This window comes from Nomascus leucogenys, chromosome 11 (assembly GCF_006542625.1).
Source record: "Nomascus leucogenys isolate Asia chromosome 11, Asia_NLE_v1, whole genome shotgun sequence".
Taxonomy (NCBI): Eukaryota; Metazoa; Chordata; class Mammalia; order Primates; family Hylobatidae; genus Nomascus; species Nomascus leucogenys.
Genome location: NC_044391.1, coordinates 52,210,811 through 52,232,972, shown reverse-complemented (window position 1 = coordinate 52,232,972; position 22,162 = coordinate 52,210,811).

Sequence of the window (22,162 nt, the reverse complement as noted above, 5' to 3'; positions counted from 1 at the left end):
ACATATATGTATATAATTGAATTATACATATATTGAATTCATATATGTATATATTAAATTTACATATGTCTAATTTATGTATACATATAAATTATATATAACATATACATACATGTATATGTATATAATTCATTTATATATGTATATAAATTGTTATACTTTGTAGACCTTTTTTGGGGTATAAATATTTAGAGCTTTAGTCTTAGGGAATTCAAACAGCTATGGTCTTGTGCTCTTAGAAGATTATTCTCAGGCTTCTTACATGTCCTGGCTTTTTGTTCTGTTCTTAAGTTAATCAGGTGGTTGCAATTATTCGGAGAGTATGTGTAGATAGTTGTTCATTTGAAATAATTGTTGACTGGGCAAGTGGCCACATAGGGATTTCTCCACTAAGAATCTGTGTGAAACCTGAAGGCCTTGAGTGTCTGAGCTATGTAGGTAAACGATTGGGATGGGTTTGAATTTTGTCTCTGTGGTATATTCTGCCTCTCGGTTCTTGTCATAATTGAGCACCCTGAATTTTCCAGATAATTGCTTCAATTTCTAACGTTTCTGTTAGTTGATTTTTTTGTAAGAAGTGTTAGGTCCTTTCCTGTTTATTTGTGGACCTGATTTAAAATGTCAAAAAAGATGCTGTTTAACTTTTGGAGTTGTCAATGCACCCATGAGTGAGATGAATTACATTGTATTCACTGGAATAGTTAGCATATTAGCACACAAAATAACATCACATATACATCAATTACATCTAATATATATCAGGCTCAAGTTATAGATTATGTCAGAGATGCTTAACTATGGTGAAATTTCAAATGATTTAAATTATTAAAAATGGGCCAATGATTGACAACACAGTTGTGAGGGGCCAGTTTCTGTTCAGCGTAAATCAGAAGGCCTGAGATGAGAATAGCTTCCTTCTTGTTTCTTTCTTGGAAGTTTCATGATGGATTTGGTAAAAGTTACAAATTGGGCATGAAAAGATTTTCTTGTGTTTTGGTTTATCATAAACATCCATTACTCCCTCATTTTTACATCAACTGCAGCTTGTTTCTGTTTTGTCATTTTTTCCTCCTATAATTTCATCTCACTTTGCTTGGGCTTTTAAAATATATAGTACCTATTACTGGATGCTATGTGGAAAGAACATGGACTTTGGTATTGGGGAGATAGAACTTCAAAACCTAGCCCTGCCACTTAATGGCTGACTTGTTATGTGACCTTTGACAAGTCTCTTAACCTCATTTAAAAATAGCATGTGTAGGCCGGGCACAGTGGCTCACGCCTGTAATCTCAGCACTTTGGGAGGCCGAGGCAGGCGGATCACGAGATCAGGAGATCGAGACCATTCCTGGCTAACATGGTGAAACCCCATCTCTACTAAAAATACAAAAAATTAGCCAGGCGTGGTGACGGGTACCTGTAGTCCCAGCTACTCGGGAGGCTGAGGCAGGAGAATGGCATGAACCCACGAGGTGGAGCTTGCAGTGAGCCTAGATTGTGCCACTGCACTCCAGCCTGGGCGACAGAGTGAGACTCCATCTCAAAAAAAAAAAAAAAAAGCATGTATATTGCAAGAAATTTATGATAATTACAGCAAATTTTATACATGCACTAGCTCACGCACGTGTGCATGTGTGAATGTCCTTGTGCTTACAGTACAATAGTGCTCTGTAAAAGATACATTTATTCAGTATAGTGTATTAAATTTTTTAATGTGTTTTTTTGTCTTCACCATTGCGCTGTAATCTTCAAATGGGCATTAACCATGTATTATTTATTTTGCATTCTCTCCACAGTATTCAAGGTAATTTGTGCAAATTAGGTACTCTTTAAATGTTTGTTTAATTGAAGTTTTGAGTCCTTTTTTATAAGAACAGGTTTTTTTGTTGTTATTGTTGTTTGGTTGGTTTTTCTTTAGACCTGAAGTCTAAGGTTTACACATGCTGATGCATGTGAACAAATTTTCAAAAAGAAAATACTTTGATGTAATAATATTTTTTCCTTTTCTAAAGGAGGAAAAAATCAATTTTTAACCCCAACATCCGCAGCTTCCTTTTGTGTCTTTTGAGCCAGATCATGGACTAGAAATCAAATGGTGACAAGAAAATAAAATGTAAAGAGCTACCTTGGGGGAGAACTCAGCCATCTTAGTACCAGAATGTTTTCAGTTTTTCGGCCTTGCTTCATCTGTAAGTGATTTTGTTTCAGAGACCAGGAAGAAAGAAGTTAAAGGTCAAGGGAATCCAGCTCACTGGGGTAGTTTGTACCAATCAGAAGAACACAGAAAGCTGAGGAAAGCTGAAGGTCTTCCTGTCCTAGCTAAGTGCACCATAAGGAAATTGATTTGTCCTACAAAAAAAGGGATTTAGGATGGGAGTGCATGGAAGATCCCAAGGAGAAAAAAATCAGTTTGAAGTTTTAACAAGGAAAAAGAAAGCTGAAATGTAAAGGTGAAAAATGCCAATAATAATCTGCATCTGCTCCAACATGGTGTTTGGAACTTTTCAACCATGATAAAGAATGATCTAAGCAAGGGTGTTTTTACACCATTCTTATAATGTTCTTTATTTCTTACTGGTGTCAAGACCTCACTGATGTGAACATTTACCCACCAGGGGTAATTTCTGAAAGTCTCAGCGGCTTCATTTGCCTTAGCTGCTGAGATCTTCTGACACCATATCAAGGCTACAGTGCTGTGCCACGTTCATGAGACCACCATGACAATGACGGGAAGGGTCTGATTCCATGTGTATGTACAAATAGCAAAATCTCAGCAGTCTTGAGCTTTTCTAATGTATGTATATGTTGGCATATAATACAATATATCATCTGTATTATATATAAATATGAAAGAAAATGGTTTTAAAAATACTGTTTTTTAATTTTCCAGGGCAAATACTCCTCTTCCAAAACATAACTTTTGTAAGACAGAAATGAACAATAGTAGCCAAGTATAATATATTTCACTCATTTATTATTCATTCAACAGCTATTTTTGAGTGCCGGCTATCTGACAGACACTGTACTAAGGAAGTAGCATTGAACAAGCAGTGCCTTTTTAGATCAATAGTTTCGTAGAGGAAAGTGGAAAATAATAAGCATGATAATAATACTTAACAATATAACAACAGCAATAAGATGACACTGTAATCAGTAATATGATAAAGGAGTCAGGGTTATGCCCAGCATATGTAAGGCTATCTAATAGGGCAAAGATGGAGGCTTTGACTAGAAAAATAAAGCTTTTTTTTTCATTATTTGAAAACTTTCAAACGGTAGAACATGATCAAATTTGTATGTTGTGAGATCACCCTGAAGGGAATAAATTGGTTAGGCATGAAGTCACATACGATGAAAATAGAACTGTCCCCAGGAGTTTGGCAGGGGTCTTCTAGAAGTTCAAATACTTCTAAACAGAGTGAAAGCATATCAGGGAACTCTGGCAATACATTTCAGGACGGAATATGCACGTGTAGGTCCATATTTGGGAGTAAAGGAAGCAGGATGGCCTTGTCAAGGCCTTACTAAACCAAGGTCCTGGAGGGACATGGGTTCATTACTAGGCAGGTAGGATGGAGGAGGCTGACCTCACTGGGTGCAAAGTAGTCAGGTGGTAGGAGTTCCCGAATGTTCTCCTCCCTGCCACCAGTGTGCCTCTCCTGCACTTGTCCATGTTTTGATTTGTGATCATTTTAGACCATGACTCAGCACATATGACTCTCTTCTCTCATAAGAGACTTTGCCTTCTGTCTGCTGCTTGGCCTCACAACTTCCCATTCTCTGAGCAGATGTACAAGCCATTTGCCAGTTGCAGAAATTTCCCTTTCTAAAATCAATACAACTTTCAACATGAAGCTGTAGGTTTATTAAGATAATTGCAAATGATAACATATCTGAGAGGAAATCTTAATAGAAAGTTATTTAAAATACAAGTCAGAACAAAACAATCTGTTTATTGAGGTAGACATTAGTCTAGACATTAAGTACCATTAACAAAATAGTCTCACCTGTTATTTCCACCTAAACTCTATTTTCAAATTTAGGCATACCTTTTAAACTCTTCCTTATGTTGTCCTTGAACCTGGTTAGATGCTGTTATGGTTAGGCTTTGTGTCGCCACTTGAATCTCATCTTGAATTGTAATCCCCAGGTATTGAGGGAGAGAGCAGGTGGGAGGTGATTGATAATGGGGGCAGTTTCCCCTATGCTGTTCTTGTGATGGAGAGTGAATTCTCATGAGATCTGATGGTTTTATAAATGGTAGTTTTTTCTGTGCTGACACATGCTCTCCTTTGCCTGCTGCCATGTAAGACTCGCCCTCTTCCGCTTCCGTGCCTCTTCATACTTCATGCATGACTGGACAGCTGTTGCACGACATCATGCCTCATCCTCTGTATGCTGATAGTGGACAAATAATATAAAGGGAGCAGAAAGCCACTTCTTTCCAGGAATATTCTAGTCCTTCAGATTGAAAGTGATGATCAAACGGAATGAGTTACTTCTAGTCTTTAAATGGAACAGAATTTAGGTATTATGAAATTTAAATGTTAAGGCAGACTTTGGATTCATCATGGAGAATATACCAAATGCCTAAAAGGTTCTTACTTTGCTTATAGCTTTGGATGATCTTTGATACTCAGAATCACAAAGAATTATACTCTAAGTAATCACAGATGTACTGTGAGAGAACGGTTTCTCATGCACATTGATCCAGTTAGATTTGACTTTTAATTTTTCTTTTGGTACAATATATACCATAGTAATGTAATCAGATTCTAAACTCTAATTTTACTTGCTATGTTTCCATATTTATTTTGTTGATAACTGATGCATGATTTATGAATGTGTGTGCTTTTCTATTATGTGTCCATATTTCCCTTCCTTAGAGTTTTACTATTATTTCCTTCAGTAAAGGAGCTACTTTTTTAAAAAAAACTAAATTATATTTCATATATTTAGGATAAAGTTTATTTCCTTTGATACTCATTTATAATTAATGAAGTAAAGTTTAAAATTTTTAATGGGATAACGTTTGAAATTAATAGAGTTTTGAAAACTGGAGGTGTAAAAATCCTTGGCAAGAGTTTTTATCTCATATAGGCTGAATGAATTATTAAAAGCGAACTTCTACCTAAATCTAAACGTTATTTTCTTCATTATACTGATTTTCTTGTTCCATGAAAACCTATCAAGTTTTCTAGAAAGTTTATGGTAATATTTTTGTGTTCTTTAGTCATAATTTATTTTCATATAATACATGTAATATATAGGTTTTTTGCGATAATTTTCAGTAGTCTTTCTAGATTACAAAATGGATACCTATGGAAACATAAATGTATATAATTTTGAATATAAAACCATTTGTAGAATGTAATAGGAACACATTCAAAGCAAAGCTGCATCACAATCTTTTGCAAAGTAGAGAATATTCATACCATGAATACTGACCATCTATTATATCTCTCTGCATTCTGCTTTGTGATTTTCATAAACAAGACTATTTTCCTTCATGCGAAGACCAAAGATAAAATGCCTCTCTTCCTCATCAAACTTCTTCACACTGTTCTCCAGTAGCATCTTTTCCCACTTCAACATCTGGTAAAGCAGCCTAAAGACAAGAAAATATTTCCTGCAGGGAATGCAATTTTTGGCCTTCTTGGTAAAGAGGACTTCAAATGAAACCAGACCTGGCTATGAGCTACCCATCCATCTTCATATTGCCTGGACTGAATTCACTTGGGGTAATCCTTACTTTCATTTGCAAAGGAATTGTAATCTGCTGTACTTTATTTGTGGTTTTTGAGAATAGCTTTTCTGTCTTCTATACTCTTCCTTAATATTACTTCCTCTGAGCCAGCCTGTCTAGCCTGGTTCTGAGTATAAATAGCTCCAAGTGTGGAGCACTAATGCCCTGCTATTGCTGGGTTATGTGAAACCCTTTTTTGTGTTGAACACAAGAAGCCCATGATTATTCCTACCACAGATTCTCACATTCTTAATCAGTTCCACCTGGCCAATAAACAGTAAAGCCAGGACAGCTTCTCTTCTGTGTGGGTTTTCTACTTTATGGGTAATAAAACTGTCCTTGGTGTTATTTAGGAATCCTTTTGATGCCTACTTGTTTACTGTATTGATATTTCAGGGATATTGGCAGTCGCTGGTGAGCCTTCACTACTGGCATCCGTGAACTGTGGCAATGAAGTAGTTTGGGTAAATAATGGCAGGGTGGGGAACACAGCTGGTAAAGCTTTTTTTTTTTTTGGACTTACGTGTATCAAGGAAAAATTTAGAAGTGGCCTTATGGAAACAAGCAAGGCTAAGAAATGGTTAGATTTCTTTCAAACCTAGAGGAAGTAAATAAGGAAAGAAAGAAAGAGAGAAAAAGGAGAGAGAAGATGCAATGTAATTTTTTGAACTTGTAAACACCTCACATTGTTTATTTGCAATGGTATTTTGTTAAAATCATTACTAGATACCAAGCTCCTAGTCTGCAAGTTAAAAAGATGAAGGTGGGCTAATTCTCAGCTTCTTTGTATTGAATTAGCTAGTAAGAATGCTCTCTGCAGATTTTAGGGAAGAGAGGGTATTAAGAGCATTCTTTGTCATCACTTTTCCAGTTCCAACTTTGAGTTCCATTTTCAGTGCATGGTTTTAGTAATGTGTAAATGTTTCTTTAAAGGTGGCTTGTATTTTTATTTTTATTATTAAAGTTTTTTTTTAAGCCAACCGGTGTAGGATATTTGAAATGGGAAAGACTACATGGTAATAGAAAATAAACTCATATTAGATCAAAAGAGACAAATAACCGATGCATCCATGAAAAGTAAATGCTTTGTGAACTTGAAGAACTCCTGTTGGATGGCACTATTTATTTTGAACAAATTATTTTAACCACGTTAACTGTTAAAATGGGAACTCCTTTGGACTTTGAAACAGCTTTTGATATAGTGCCTTTCTTTGTATTAGTATTACTTATTCTTACCTTAATTAATTATTGTGGTCACTTCTTGAATGGAATGAATGCCATCAGCCTTATCATTACTATCACTATCATATTTTTATCATAAACAATATTAATTGGCTACAGTGTAAAGAGTTTCGAGTGTGTTTTTTTTTTTATACTTTAGGTTTTAGGGTACATGTGCACAATGTGCAGGTTTGTTACATATGTATCCATGTGCCACGTTGATTTCCTGCACCCATTAACTCGTCATTTAGCATTAGGTATATCTCCTAATGCTGTCCCTCCCCCCTCCCCCAACCCCACAACAGTCCCCGGAGTGTGATGTTCCCCTTCCTGTGTCCATGAGTTCTCATTGTTCAATTCCCACCTATGAGTGAGAACATGCGGTGTTTGGTTTTTTGTCCTTGCGATAGTTTACTGAGAATGATGTTTTCCAGTTTCATCCATGTCCCTACAAAGGACATGAACTCATCCTTTTTTATGGCTGCATAGTATTCCATGGTGTATATGTGCCACATTTTCTTAATCCAGTCTATCGTTGTTGGACATTTGGGTTGGTTCCAACTCTTTGCTATTGTGAATAGTGCCGCAATAAACATACGTGTGCATGTGTCTTTATAGCAGCATGATTTATAGTCCTTTGGGTATATACCCAGTAATGGGATGGCTGGGTCAAATGGTATTTCTAGTTCTAGATCCCTGAGGAATCGCCACACTGACTTCCACAATGGTTGAACTAGTTTACAGTCCCACCAACAGTGTAAAAGTGTTCCTATTTCTCCACATCCCCTCCAGCACCTGTTGTTTCCTGCTTTTTTAATGATGACCATTCTAACTGGTGTGAGATGGTATCTCACTGTGGTTTTGATTTGCATTTCTCTGATGGCCAGTGATGATGAGCATTTCTTCATGTGTTTTTTGGCTGCATAAATGTCTTCTTTTGAGAAGTGTCTGTTCATGTCCTTTGCCCACTTTTTGATGGGGTTGTTTGTTTTTTTCTTGTAAATATGTTTGAGTTCAGGCAACCTACAGAATGGGAGAAAATTTTTGCAACCTACTCATCTGACAAAGGGCTAATATCCAGAATCTACAATCAACTCGAGTGTGTTTTATAATACACAAGAGAGACGTCTCCTGTCAGTGCCTAGTGCCCAAATGTTATTTATCAAATATATGATTACTGTTGGCATCATTATGTATATTTTTAAAGATTCAAGTTTTTCTTTGAAAGTACTTTTCCCCCTGCTTTTAAAAAAATTTGTATAGGTTTTTAAAATGCTAATCAGGAGAGATAAAGCCATTTTGCAGATGGTGAAATAAACTACTTGAGATAGCACAGTACGTTAATATGAGCAGAATGTGTATGTGGGTGTTCATGTGTGTGCATGTGTTTAAGATCCATTCAACTAATATGGACCCAGCATCGATTACGCATGTGCTTGGTGCTGTAATAGTTGCTGGAATACAAAAATGAATAATACTGAGTTATCATCGTTGAGAATCATATAGTATCATAGGGTGATAGATTTTCAAAATAAATAATTACAATAAAAATGATAGTACTGTAATAGAGGCTAATTGTGCCTGGAGGAATTAAGAAAGACTCTCTTAAGAGGTAACTTTGGAATGGAGCTTTGAGTGGTGAACTAGGGTTTGGCAAGAGCAGAGCAGAGAAGAATGTTGCAGTTAAATGGAGAAGTTGAAAAGATTTTGAGGATTAAGAGCACATGATCTGTCTGGAAATAACTGGAGTACAGATAATAAAAACAAGAAATAAGTTCTTGTATGCTATTGCATAGCAGCATGACTATAGTTAACAATATTGTATTGTATATTTTAAAATAGCTATAAGAGACAATTTTGAATGTTCTCATTGCAAAGAAATGATAAGTGTCTGAGGTGATGGATATGCTACATACCCTGATTGGATTATTACACAATGTATACATGTTTCAAAACATCACACTTTGCCCCATACATATGTACAAATATTAGGTGTCAATTAAAAATATTTTAAAAGAAAAAAAGTAAATATGACAAAATGTTAAAAAAAAATTTCACAACTCTACCTCCAGCAAATTTTCTGCAGTTATTATTCTGGTATTTATTTTTGGTTGATTTTCTCCTGAGACTAGTTCAAAGAACTATAGAGTCTAACTAATTTTTAGTTCAAGCTCTCTCTTTTTTGCATATGAATACTAAGTTTCATCTGTTAGCAACTTTTTGAAGCTAAACACGTTGTATACTAAAATATATTTAGTGTGTTTTTCCACTTCTTGTTTCAAGATGAGAATATTATCAGCATTTTTTAGGAAATTTCCCTACTGCTTCACAACTCTACTTCAGACTTTAAAATACCTAATATTATCAGTCCCTCCCACCTCCAATATTTCTGTTTTAGAATTTCACTTGTCCTTTATTTATACTGGTAGTGTTCAAAGGAAGTTTTTTTAATGACATTCTTATATGAAACTCCAGTATAGAAATTAGATTAAAATTTTTTTTATACAAAGGTGTATATTTAGTTCAAATTCATATGTTTATTATAAATCTGTTAATTAAAACAATGAAATTACTTTGATTAGCACAAAAATTTAAAAGGTATATTAGAGAAGACAGTTGTAACCTTATATCAACTGTAGCATCAAATTGATTTCTGTATTATTTGGTTTCACAATATTGAGAAAATCCTGATTCACACATTAAAGTGGTTACAAATGGTAGCAGTGTTTTTTGTTTCTTCATTTGTTTTTATTTTATTTTTAATTTTTGTCTGTACATAGTAGGTATATATACTTATTGGATATATGTGATGTTTTGATACAGGCATACAATGTACAGTAGTCTTATCAGGGCAAATGGGGTACCTATCACCTCAAGCATTTATCATTTCTTTGTGTTAGAAATATTCCAATTCTATTTTTTTATGTTTTTAAAATGTACAATAAATTATTGCTGACTATAGTCCACCCTGTTGCGCTATCAAATACTAGATCATATTCATTCTATCTAACTGTATTTTTGCACCCATTAACCATCTCCACAACCCACCCCAAGCCTTTTTAAAACCACCTGCCTTGAAGTTTCAAGACACTCTTCATTTAAAATGATCCAGTACCTTAGAAAAGTTGCTGGAATTTTTTGTCCAAGATGATGCAGCAAAATCTAATATGTGAACCTATTTTCATTGTTAAATATTCAACTGAGAGGTGGTTAATGTATTTCTTTTCCTTTCTTTCTTTCTTTCTTTTTTTTTTTTTTTTTTTTCTTTTTTTTTTTTTTTTTTTTTTTTTGAGACAGTCTCACTCCATCACCCAAGCTGGAGTGCAGTGGGAGGATCTTGGCTCAATGCAACCTCCGCCACACAGCTCAAGTGATTCTCTTCCCTCAGCTTCCATAGTAGCTGGGACTACAGGTGTGCGCTACCTCGCCCCACCTTTTTTTGTATTTTTAGTAGAGATGAGGTTTCACCATGTTGGCCAGGCTGGTCTGGAACTCCTTGACCTCAGGTGATCCACCCACCTCTGCCTCCGAAAGTGCTGGTATTACAGGTGTGAGCCACCGTGCCCAGCCTGGTTAATAATGTATTTCTTAGCCAACCTAAATTGTCATTGTTGCCTGGAAAAATACTCTTTCACATGAATTTCTTGTAATGGGAGGTTTGACAATAAAGTAATATGTATAAACTAAAAACAATGTAATTTCTTCTTCTCTCTAATTTTTACTTACTAGTGTCTCTGGTAAAAGGGTTTATGCGGGAGCAAGTTGGTTGACACTTGTCATCAGTCTGCCACAGCTTGTAGATAATTGAAAGTACGTTAGAATAGAGTAGTGAAAAATGAAGCAATTCCAAACCGGAATGGCAGGGTCTCCATGGAGGGCCTCATGACCACATACCTCATTCTTCCAGAATTATTATATCTGCTCATATGAATTCTCTGTGCATCCATGCATTTATTAATAATGTACACTTAGTCTTTTTAAAAAGTACTTGAAATCATAAAGATTTTGATAGCTTGATACTATTTGATCACAATGAACAGAGGGAATTTCTTACAATTATATAAAGTCAACATTTCTAGCTGGTTTTAAATAAGAAAATAACTTAGGCGTTGATAAAATTGACTTTCAGTAAATCTGAAGTGTGAGGGGGAAATATTTTATCATGGTGTTTGTCTCTGTGAGTTAATATTTATAATACTTTTTCTCATGTATTTTTCAATGGAGATAAAATTTATGCAAACACTAATAAATCAGTGTCATCCTAATTGAAACTTGGCAAGTGAGAGACACTTGGTTACCTGTCCTACGTTATGCACGCCCACCTCTTTCATACTTGGGGCAGATGAAAAGGGAAATATCAAGATATCACTTGAAAAATGCATTTTTAACAGTTAAATTAACAAAAAGTAAGACTTATGATTTAGGAAGTGATGGGGGGTACCACTGATGAATACTTTGCTGCACTATATTTCAGCAATACAGTCCAGCATTGAAGATCTCTTTTATTCCATAAAGAAGTATACTTTTCTGTAGAAAATTTAAATATTTTAACCTGCAATACATTAAAGGGAAAATTATTTATGAAACAACAAAAACAAAAGGTATTTATTCTACCATGGAAATACACATTTAAAAAATGTTCACCTGTAGTTATTTCAGTCCTTGAATGTAGTATGGACATATTTTTGAGGCTATGTCTGGGCACACAAACTTTTAATGTAACTCAGTTAAAAGTAAATTTATTAAAGATGTAATTTGTGGGATTATGTACGCTATGAATCCTGGTCTGCTTTAATTACCACAATTTCTTTATCCATTGATGGGCACTTGGGTTAATTCCATATTTTGGCTATTGTGAATAGTGCTGCGAAAAACATGAGAGTGCAGACATCTCTTTGATGTATTGATTTCCTTTCTTCTGGATATATACCCAGTAGTGAAATTGCCAGATCATAAGTAACTTCTTTTAGTTTTTTGAGGAATCTCATACTGTTCTCCAGAGACTATACTAATTTGCATTCCCACCAATGGTGTATGAAGCTTCCTCTTTTCACAGTGATTTCCAAGGACTTTACCTTTACATATGGGACCAGAGTATGAACACTTTGAATGCCGTATGAGCTGATACGGAGATTCAAGGCTGCAGTCCCTGAGTAGCACTCAGTTGTCCCTCAAAGCCACCAACTAGTCAACATATTCCTGGAAGTGACTCCCTTGGTCAGTAGCTGCTAAATGATCGTGGGCAAGCCATTTTTCCTTTTCCACTTATGTGATTTTTAATGTCCTTTCAAGCTGAAAAATGCCATTCTAAGGAGGTAATGCTTGCTATCTTTTTAAAAGTGCAGTACTTTTAGAAGATAATCATTAATATGCCGTGATTTTCATCTTAAACAGTTCAACAAAGTGTATATTTCTTAAGCCCTCATTTACAGATAAATAAGATGAAATGGGTAAATGGTGTTTATTAAACTATGATGACATTTATTAAACTCCCCATATTAAGGCTGAGAGAGCCTGGGAATCAATGAATAAGAATTCCAAAAGAAATCACATCACATTATGCCGTTTTCTCCGAATTTTCTCTTTTTCACAGAATCCTATGTGTTACAACCCTAGCTTCATGCTATTCTTTCTCAGTTGTCCACCATTTCAGATTCATTGTATTCATTAGGCATGACAGGCACATAGCTTAGGTCCTAGTAGCTTCTTAAAGGTCCTTTGGAAATATTTCAGCCCTGAAAACATATGATATCTTCCAAAGTCCAAAGAAAAAACCCATAAAACTAGCATTGATAAATGTTTAATGAAATGCCTACAAAATATAATATTAAGTCAACTTCATTAATTGTTAAAATTAGTATTCATAAAATTTCACGATATTTGGAAATAAACTGTAATTCAGAGTTCTCTTTTTGTAAGAATTTCTGAGAATACTAAATGATTATCATAAAGTTATAACTAATTGTAAATTCAGTGAGATGCTTAGCCAAAGAATTTCAGGAACAAAGTTACAGGAAATCCTTTCATAATTTTATACTAAAAAATTGAATTTATATATAATTTGTGACTACTTGAATACATTGTGTATTAAGTATAAAAATCAAATAACAATCACTAACATTCATCAGATGTTCATTATGTGCCAAATATTATTCTAAGATCTTGTTCATTATGAATGTGCTATTGACTTTTTTCTCTCTCCCTCTACTCCGTGTCTAATCAATCCCAGCCAGACATTTCACTTGTATTTTTTCCTTAAATCCATCCGGTTATTTTTCTCTCCATTGACACCTGCCCATCCTCCAACTCAGAATCCCAGTATCTTTTGACTAAAGTACTTCAAAAGTCCTCCTGCATCCCCTCCTGTCTCCAGTGCTAGAGTAAACCTATAAAAGGGAAATTCTGCTTTAAGCCCTTTGATGGCTCCAATGACTATTATGATAAAGTATGAAATCCTAAACATGACCTCAAATCTCACCCTTTTGCAACCAGTCTGTTTTCAGGGGCCCCTCTTTATGCTATACCCAGAGAAACTGAACATCTTCCATAGTCTCCTGCCTCAGGGACAGGACAGGAGGCCTGAGGTTTGCTCAGGAGGGGTGTGTCTGATATAGGGAGGCACTGGGAGTAGAGTAAGACCCATATGAATCAGGCTACTGTCAAAAGGAGGGCATGAGTTCCCACTGGGAGGGAAAGGAAGGAACACTTATCGAGGCATGGCAACACTTGCAGGGCCTGGCTAGGCGTTGGACATGCACCGTCTCACTGAATACTCCTAACGGCCTGTGAGGTTGATCTTATGATTGCCTGCACAGATGAGATGTGCAGGGTGGTACAGCTAGTGAAAATTCGGCTTGGAATTTGAAACTTGACTCTCAAGCCAGTGTTTTTGCACTCACCATGCTGTGCTGCCTTGTTGTTTCATCACTGTTGTAACCCCAGTCTACCACAGAGCCTCAAGACAAGGAGTATCTACCCAATAAATGTTGGGTGAATTTGAAATGTCAGAGTAAGTCACCTCTAGTCTAGGGGCTTTTCCTTTGAATAAAAACACTGCTTTCATCCTGGGAGTTGAAACAGTTTTTGCAGAGGCTTCGTGACCTCTATCTATCTATCTATCTATCTATCTATCTATCTATCTATCTATCATCTATCTATATATAGGTAACTATATTCTAGAGGTTTGAGACCATACTAGTAGGATACTGTTAAGGATACACCCCCCCCCCCACACACACACACATATATGAGATATCAGAAATATATCTTATATTAAATATATGTCTGATATATGTATCATATATATCATCTTATATATGTATCTCAGATATGTATCTGATATATGATATATATATCTGATATAAAATCATATACATCATATATGAAACATATGATAATGATATATATAATATAGATGTATCCATAACAGTATCCTACTAGAATATATATATAACATATCCTACTAATATATACACACACACACAGACACACACACACACACATATATATATTTCCAGCATGTCTGTTATGAAGTGTTTACTCAGAAGTAAAATTTAGCAGTTTTTCAAATATGATGACATAGTATTGCAGTGGCTTTTAAAAAGTACCTGGGTACATTGTTTGGTTTAGTTTTTATTAGCATGTATATATAAATATTTTAAGATGTTCTCTCGAGCGGGCAGGTAAGCACTTGGAGGCTTGCCTGGCAGCAGCTTACCAGCAGCCAATGGATTTCTCATGCCAAAAGCTCCTTCTCTCAGCAAAGGAACAGATGAGCGTCCAGATGATAGCCACATGTGTGAGAGGCGGATGTCAGCCTCCATCAAAGTTCCTCAGAAGCTCACCCACCATTGTAGCTTTCTTTGTTGCTTTCTGTATTTGTGGTTTAAAAAATCTCTTTAAAGATGTAACAAAGACTTACGACACTTTTAGATCAGTTCTTTGACTACAATAGAAACCAGTGATGGCTTCAAACGGTCATCCCCAGCATTGTTTCCTGATTGTTAAAGTTAACAACTAGGAATATTTATTTGTATAAGCGAGTATTTTCTCCCTATGGAAAGTCTTCAGTGCAGACCTTTGATTATATTTTATTCCCAATAAATTATAATTTAGAACATAAAATATTTTAGATGAGACATGGGACAGGAAGAGGGGTGTGGCTACCCGGGAGGTGAATATAGGCACTTACCTGGTCTAAAGAGAAGCCATCGGGGATCCGCACTTTGATTCTGGTTCCTGGACTTTACCTATCCCACCTAAATCAGGATCTGCTAGAACCCCTAGCTCACTAGAGATGGTGGCTGCTAAAAACTGTACTACCCTGAGATGTGTGAGAATAGTCGAATGGAAACTGTGATGTTCTCTAAGTGAATGCATGTTTGTTGGAGGTAACACGGAGCAGGGAATGGGATTCCCAGGAATACGGACCTGGATGGAAGCATCTTATTCTGCTGTTTTCTAGCACGTGACCTTGACCAAGTTTTCTGACCTCTTAGATCTTAGCTTTTTTTTTAATCTATCAATGGAGATCATAATATTGATACTTTCCTTTGTGCTGCTGTAAGAAACAAATTAAATAAACCATGTGTATTAGACTCTTAGGGCTGCCGTAACAAATTACCGTAAGCGAAGTGGCATAAGACAACAGAAGTGTATTTACTTTACTCTCAGAGTAAAGGCTACTCTGGAAGCTAGAAATCTGAAATTAAGGTGTTTGGCAGGGCCATGCTCTGAAGGTAACTTCCCTTGCCTCTTCTAGCTTCTGGTGGCTACTGGCAATCCTTGGTTTTCCTTGGCGTTCCTTGGCTTGTGGCCACATAGCAACAATCTCATCCTCCATCTTCACGTGGCCTTCTTTTCTGGGTATACATGTGTCTCACATCTCTCCTTTGTGTAACAACATCAGTCATAGGATTTAGGGCCCATCCTAATTCAGTATGACTTCATGGTTTACCTTGATTATATCTATAAAGATTTTATCTCCAAATAAGATCTGTGGGTTAGGACTTCAACATATCATTCTGGAAACACAGTCCAATACACAACAGTATGTAAAAATGCTTAGTACAGTGACAGTACATATATATATATGTATATTTAATATCCTATTGCATTTACATTTTTAGATATGTGAAAAATTCATCTTGATAATGGAAAGCTTTCTTAGAAATCATTTTTGTGAGCTTCAGTTTATTCATGTTTTCCTTATATTTCATAGTTTTATAGTCATAGATTCTGACTTTTCAGACTTCAAAGGTCGCTCCGTACAGCTACCCATCCAGCTGGTTTGGAATATTCTCTACCACATCTTTAACAAGTTGTTCTCTAGCCCCTGCTTCCCTTTCTAGCTCCAGGATAAGGAACACAGAACCATTCAAAGAACCTATTTTACCTTCTAGTGTCAATAAGTCTTCTGTCTCTTAAGTCCAAATCTGTCTCCTTTAATTTTAGTCACTAGTTCCAGGTCTCGAGCTGGAAGTAACATAAGAGCCAATTCAATTCTTGTTCCCTATCTCCACCTTTCACCTAGTCCAAGTCAGTTACCACGACCGTGATAACCATAACCCTCATGGTTCCCTGCTGATTAGCCCAGTTTCCTCCGCTGGGCTTTTTTTTTTTTTTTTTTTTTTTTTAATATGGTCGCAAGTTCCTTCAACATTCTGGTTATGATTTTATTAGTAGATTTTAATTTGTCTATAACAAATAATATATGATTTTCCTTGTCAGGTAAACGGCAGAGTGGAATCCTTTGGAGGCCTCAATTCTGAGGCAGACTGAGGAAATGGGCGCTGGCAGTGGTTCAGCTGGACCTGAGAGTGGACCCCAGGCTGACCCAGTTGGGTTGAGCAGTGGTCTGGGAAGGCGGCTCTGGGGCCCAGTGACTCCAGAAGAATTTGTGGTATTTTAAAAAATGCAGACAATCCTGGCTAACATGGTGAAACCCCGTCTCTACTAAAAACACAAAAAAATTAGCCTGGTGTGGTGGTGGGCGCTTGTAGTCCCAGCTACTTGGGAGGCTGAGGCAGGAGAATGGCGTGAACTCGGGAGGTGGAGCTTGCAGTGAGCTGAGATCGTGCCACTGCATTCCAGCCTGGGCGACAACAGAGCAAGACTCCATCTCCAACAGAAAAAAAAAAAAAAAAAAAAAGCAAACAAATGATACACAGGTACTTAATATAAATAAACATTGACAGTTGTGGTGAACTTATTTTAACTCTTCCAAATGGATGATAATTAATAGACAAATCACTTAGATTTAGGAGGTCTACATTTCTTCAGCTGCCAAATAATAGTGCACATAGAATCTGTGTTTTCCTATCTGAATTCCTTACCTCTAAATTTTTTGTTTGCTAATGTTGCCTAGTAAAGAATTATATTTCTGATCATTATCTTTTTATTCACTTATTTGCAAGTTCTTGCCAATGTCCAACAAATTGATGCATAAACCTAGTATCATTTTTATCAATAGTCTACCAAAACATTCTTTAAAAAATTTCTTTAAAGTGATGCGTACTATACATATTTATGGGGCACACGGTGATATCATGATACATGTAATGTATAGTGTTCAGATCAGGGTAATTACCATATCCATCTCAAACATATACCATGTTCTTAATTAGAGACTATGGTATGCAAGGCATTGTGAAATTTACAATCTCAGGGTACAAGGCATGTGTGCAGGATTTTAACTCATTCACACACACACATTCACTCATGAAACAAAAAATACAACTTATGGGATATAGTGCATTGAAAAAGACAAAGATGGCTTGTATCTGTCCTACTTAAATATCTTGGTTAATTTGAAGATTAAATGATGTAATGTATGAAAACAACATTAGCAAGTGTTAGCAGACACTGCAACTCACTGTACGCCAGATTGTTCCACAAGCTTTACATGTGTTCGCTTATTTAATCTTTCAAACAAGTCTGTGTGGTACATGCTAATAATATAACCAATTTTCAAAAGGGGGAACTGAAGCTTAGGATGGCTGAATGACTTACTCAGTCATATGACTAGTCACTGGAGGAGCTAGGATTCAAATACAGCCAGTCTACCTTGAGAATTTGTTCTCATAACCACTATACTGTATTACTACTCTTAAAAACATGTAAAGATATAAATTGATCTGTTCATACTGTATCTTACCGCATCATTACAAAATGATGTATTTTGCATGAAAATGGAATTGCTGGAATTAGGCAAGCTTTGTTCATTCTGGGGCTTTATATTTACTTGATTATTTTAGTCTAAAATCAGCAAATTAGGTATGAGATGGCGACATTAGGATAGTCAAATTATTTTAGTTACTAAAAAGTCCAGATTATATTCTGGGTGTTTTGTACAATGTTAAGATAATTCTTGTACTTGGCTTTAGAAAAATACTTGGGTGTAAAAAAATGTTTTTCTCATACTTTTTAGGTTACCATCTTGAAAGAAAAATAAGAAAGCACTGCTTTTTTTTAGAACATAGAAATTATATTCCTTGAGATCATGTCCTTTGCAGGGACATGGATGAAGCTGGAAGCCATCATTCTCAGCAAACTAACACAGGAACAGAAAACCAAACACTACCTGTTTAAGTGGGAGTTGAACATTGAGAACACATGGACATAGGGGACACAGGGAGGGGAGCAACACACACCAGAGCCTATTGGGGGTGAGGGGGGCGAGGGGAGGGAACTTAGGGGATGGGTCAATAGGTGCAGCAAACCATTATGGGACATGGATACCTATGTAGCAAACCTGCATGTTCTGCATATATATCCTATTTTCTTTTTTTTTTTTTTAAGAAGAACTGAAGAAAAACAAAAATTAAAAACCAGAAATTATATTCTTTTAATTTGAAAGTTTTGTCCCATCCTTTGATTGTTAGAGGGTTTACTTCCCAAATAAAACCAAAATATGCATCATTTGCCTTAAATTCCCTTCTTATTTCTGAAATTTCTTTACTCATAGTCAGGGGATACTCCTGCTGTGAATGAATAAGAAATTTTGCTACTTTGTACCAATTTGAAAAGGAAAACTATTGGTAGAACTGGGCATCTCTCAAATTCTTCCAGTATTTATTCTCCTGACCTTGCTCTTTAAGGTCACCAATATTTTTGGTGACATTGATAGATGAAGTAGCAGGTGATTCCCAGGGATGGATATGTTGTTCCACATCTAATTGATTGTGGCACAAAAGCCTTTATGTTTCTGTCCCGTGACCAAGGAGAGGTAAAGAGATTATACTCTGTGCTCTCACAATATGTGGGAAATCAGTATTGGAGGAACTATCCACACTGGGGGTGGTTGGATAGATAGCGATTGAAAGTAGGATTGTTTATGTCTCCCTCTTAGCTTTCTTTACCAGAACACTAACTAGATGTGAAGCTAATAGAATGCAGTATATGCTGTAGGGAAAGAATATGACCTATCATGAACATGGGTTCTTGAATTAGATTCCTTGGGTTCAAATAATATTTTATTGCTTTATAGGTATATGTCCATAAACAAGTTACTTAATTACTCTGGGCTTTGATTTCCTTATCTACCAAACAAGAATACCAAGAGTAGCCATTTAATGACTTATTATTGGGATTATCAGCTAATTCTTATAAAATAGAATAGTAACTGACACATGGCAAGCTCTCAATGAGTGTTAGTTATCACTATTGTTATCAACATAGAATACTATTATTTTTTCTTCTTTTTATGTCTGGCAAACTACTACTCATCCTTGAATGTTCCATTGTCTCTTTTATGAAGTCTTCTCTGACAGTCATTTGCTCCTCTTTGTAACTTCCATACTAAATTGCCTGCAACAATTATAAAAATTCTTCCAACAACAATAAAACTTCATGGTCCACAGCAAGAATAAAAATTCTTCCAAGAATATGCTTGTTGTATATTTTTCATCTCCACTACTTGCAAACTCTCAGATACCAGAAATTACTTAATTATGTAATTATTTCAGAAAGCAATGCTCAGCACAGCACTTACTATAGGAGGCATCTGTGATTGGTAAATAAATAAAAAATGAGAGGATGCTGAACTATAACATGGTCTTTGCTATATCATTGTCTATTCTTGGTTCCAAGTATACTGCCCAGTTAAAGTTCATTGCCAGAATCCATTATTGGCAAGAGCAAGGCAACTGAATTACCATAAACAAGGTTATCAGAGTAAAATCAAAGATATGATTTTGGAATTATACTTACTTTTGGCAAAATGATACAAGACCATACAAATGATAAAATTGATAACTAGTTTTCCCATCTCTAATCTCAGTGCTGTTGAATCATTTCTATTTTGTTCTAACAGGTTATTCTTTCTAAAGCACTGCTTTCAAGATTTTTTTCTGCTCCCAGACCTACAATGTTTTGTCATACCTAGTGAAAATTATACTAGCTAAAAATTTTGAGTGGTTATTTGGTACCAGGTACTCTGCTAAGCATTTCCATCTTTATCTTATATAATCAATGCAGGTATTCTCTTAGAAAGGAAGCTCAGTGAGAATGGACCCTTATCTTTTTAAGTCAATACTCTTTGCAGATTAATGCCTGATTAATGCTCTCGATGGTATTGAATGAATAAGTTAGGCACTATTATTTTTATTTCTGTATTTATTTATTTATTTTGAGACAGAATTTCGCTCTGTTGGACAGGCTGAGTGCAGTGACATGATCTCGGCTCACTGCAACCTCTGTCTCCGGGGCTGAAGCAATTCTCCTGGTTAGGCACTATTATTATTCCCTTTTTATAAATAAGAAATATAAGAAACAGCAATTGACCCAGAGAATAAAAGGCAGAGTTAGGATTTTAATATATGTGGTCTGTCTTCCTCTTCTACAGATAGGTATTAATATCCTAAAGGTTATACTTCACCCTTTTCAGCCTAGCATTCGAGTAAGCAGCAGCAAACTCTGATCTGCAGAAAGCTTCAGACAGGCTGCTGAGACTTTTGAACTTGCTGGGTTCATTTCCAATGACAAGTGTTTGCCCTCCCTAGATCATCTTTGCATTTTTTCTAATTGTGTTCTATGTATTGACTTTGTCGTTCCAAATAGATTGCAGCTCTTGGAAGGCAGTGTGTTTTCCTAGTCTTTTTTATTTTTCATTGGCCCAATTCAAGTGGCTAAGCTTTACATTTCTGAAACAAATAAGCATTCATTCATTCAGTGAGTATTTATTGAGCACACTGATTACGTGTGATTTTGGATCTGAAGATGCAGCAATAATCATGAGAGGCAATGTTCTTATTTTCAAGATATTTATCTTTGAAGGCAGAAGATAAGTAATAAATATAATAAGGCAGTGATTAGTGCAATGGAGAATATAAAACTGAGGAAAGGGCTGGCAAGTGATGGCAGGTGGCAATGTTAGTTTGGTAGTGGTGGGGGCGAGGGCAGCAAGGGAAGGCATTTCTGAGAAGATAGCACTTGAAGTGGGTCGGTGAGACCTGAAAGAGGAAGGAGGCAGTCATGAGACAATACTCTGTCTAGGGGCAAAGGCAAGTCAAAAGATGGAAATAAACTCGGCATGTCTGAAGAAACAGAAGGATGGCCAGTGTGAGTGGGTCGCTGGAATTGGGGGAACAGACAAAGGCAGTGACCAGACTGTGTGGCACCTTCTTGGCCATGGACTACGGACCATGGACCATGGCTTTTAATTCATTAAAGTGCAATGAAATACCATAAGAAGATGTTAAGCAGCAGAGAAAAATATCTGCTTTGTACTTTGAAGGATCATTCTATTAAAAGGTAATTTTAGTAGGATAAGAGTGGAAGAATAGACAACTTTTTCTTTTTTTTCTTCTTTTTCTTTTTTCTTTTTTTTTTTTTTTTGAGATGGAGTCTCACTCTGTTGCACAGTTTGGAGTGCAGTGGCAGGATCTTGGCTCACCGCAACCTCTGCCTCCCAGTTTCAAGTGATCCTCCTCCCTCAGCCCTCCTAGTAGCTGGGATTACAGGCACATGCCACCATGCCCGGCTAATTTTTGTATTTTTAGTAGAGATGGGGTTTCGCCATGTTGGCCAAGCTGGTCTTGAACTCCTGACCTCAGGTAATCCACCCTCCTCAGCCTCCCAAAGTGCTGAGATTACAGGTGTGAGCCACCACACCTGGCTATAGACAACTGTTAGTAAGCAATTGTAGTAATCCAGAAGAGAGATGGTACAATGTATTTCATGACAGAAGGGATAGAG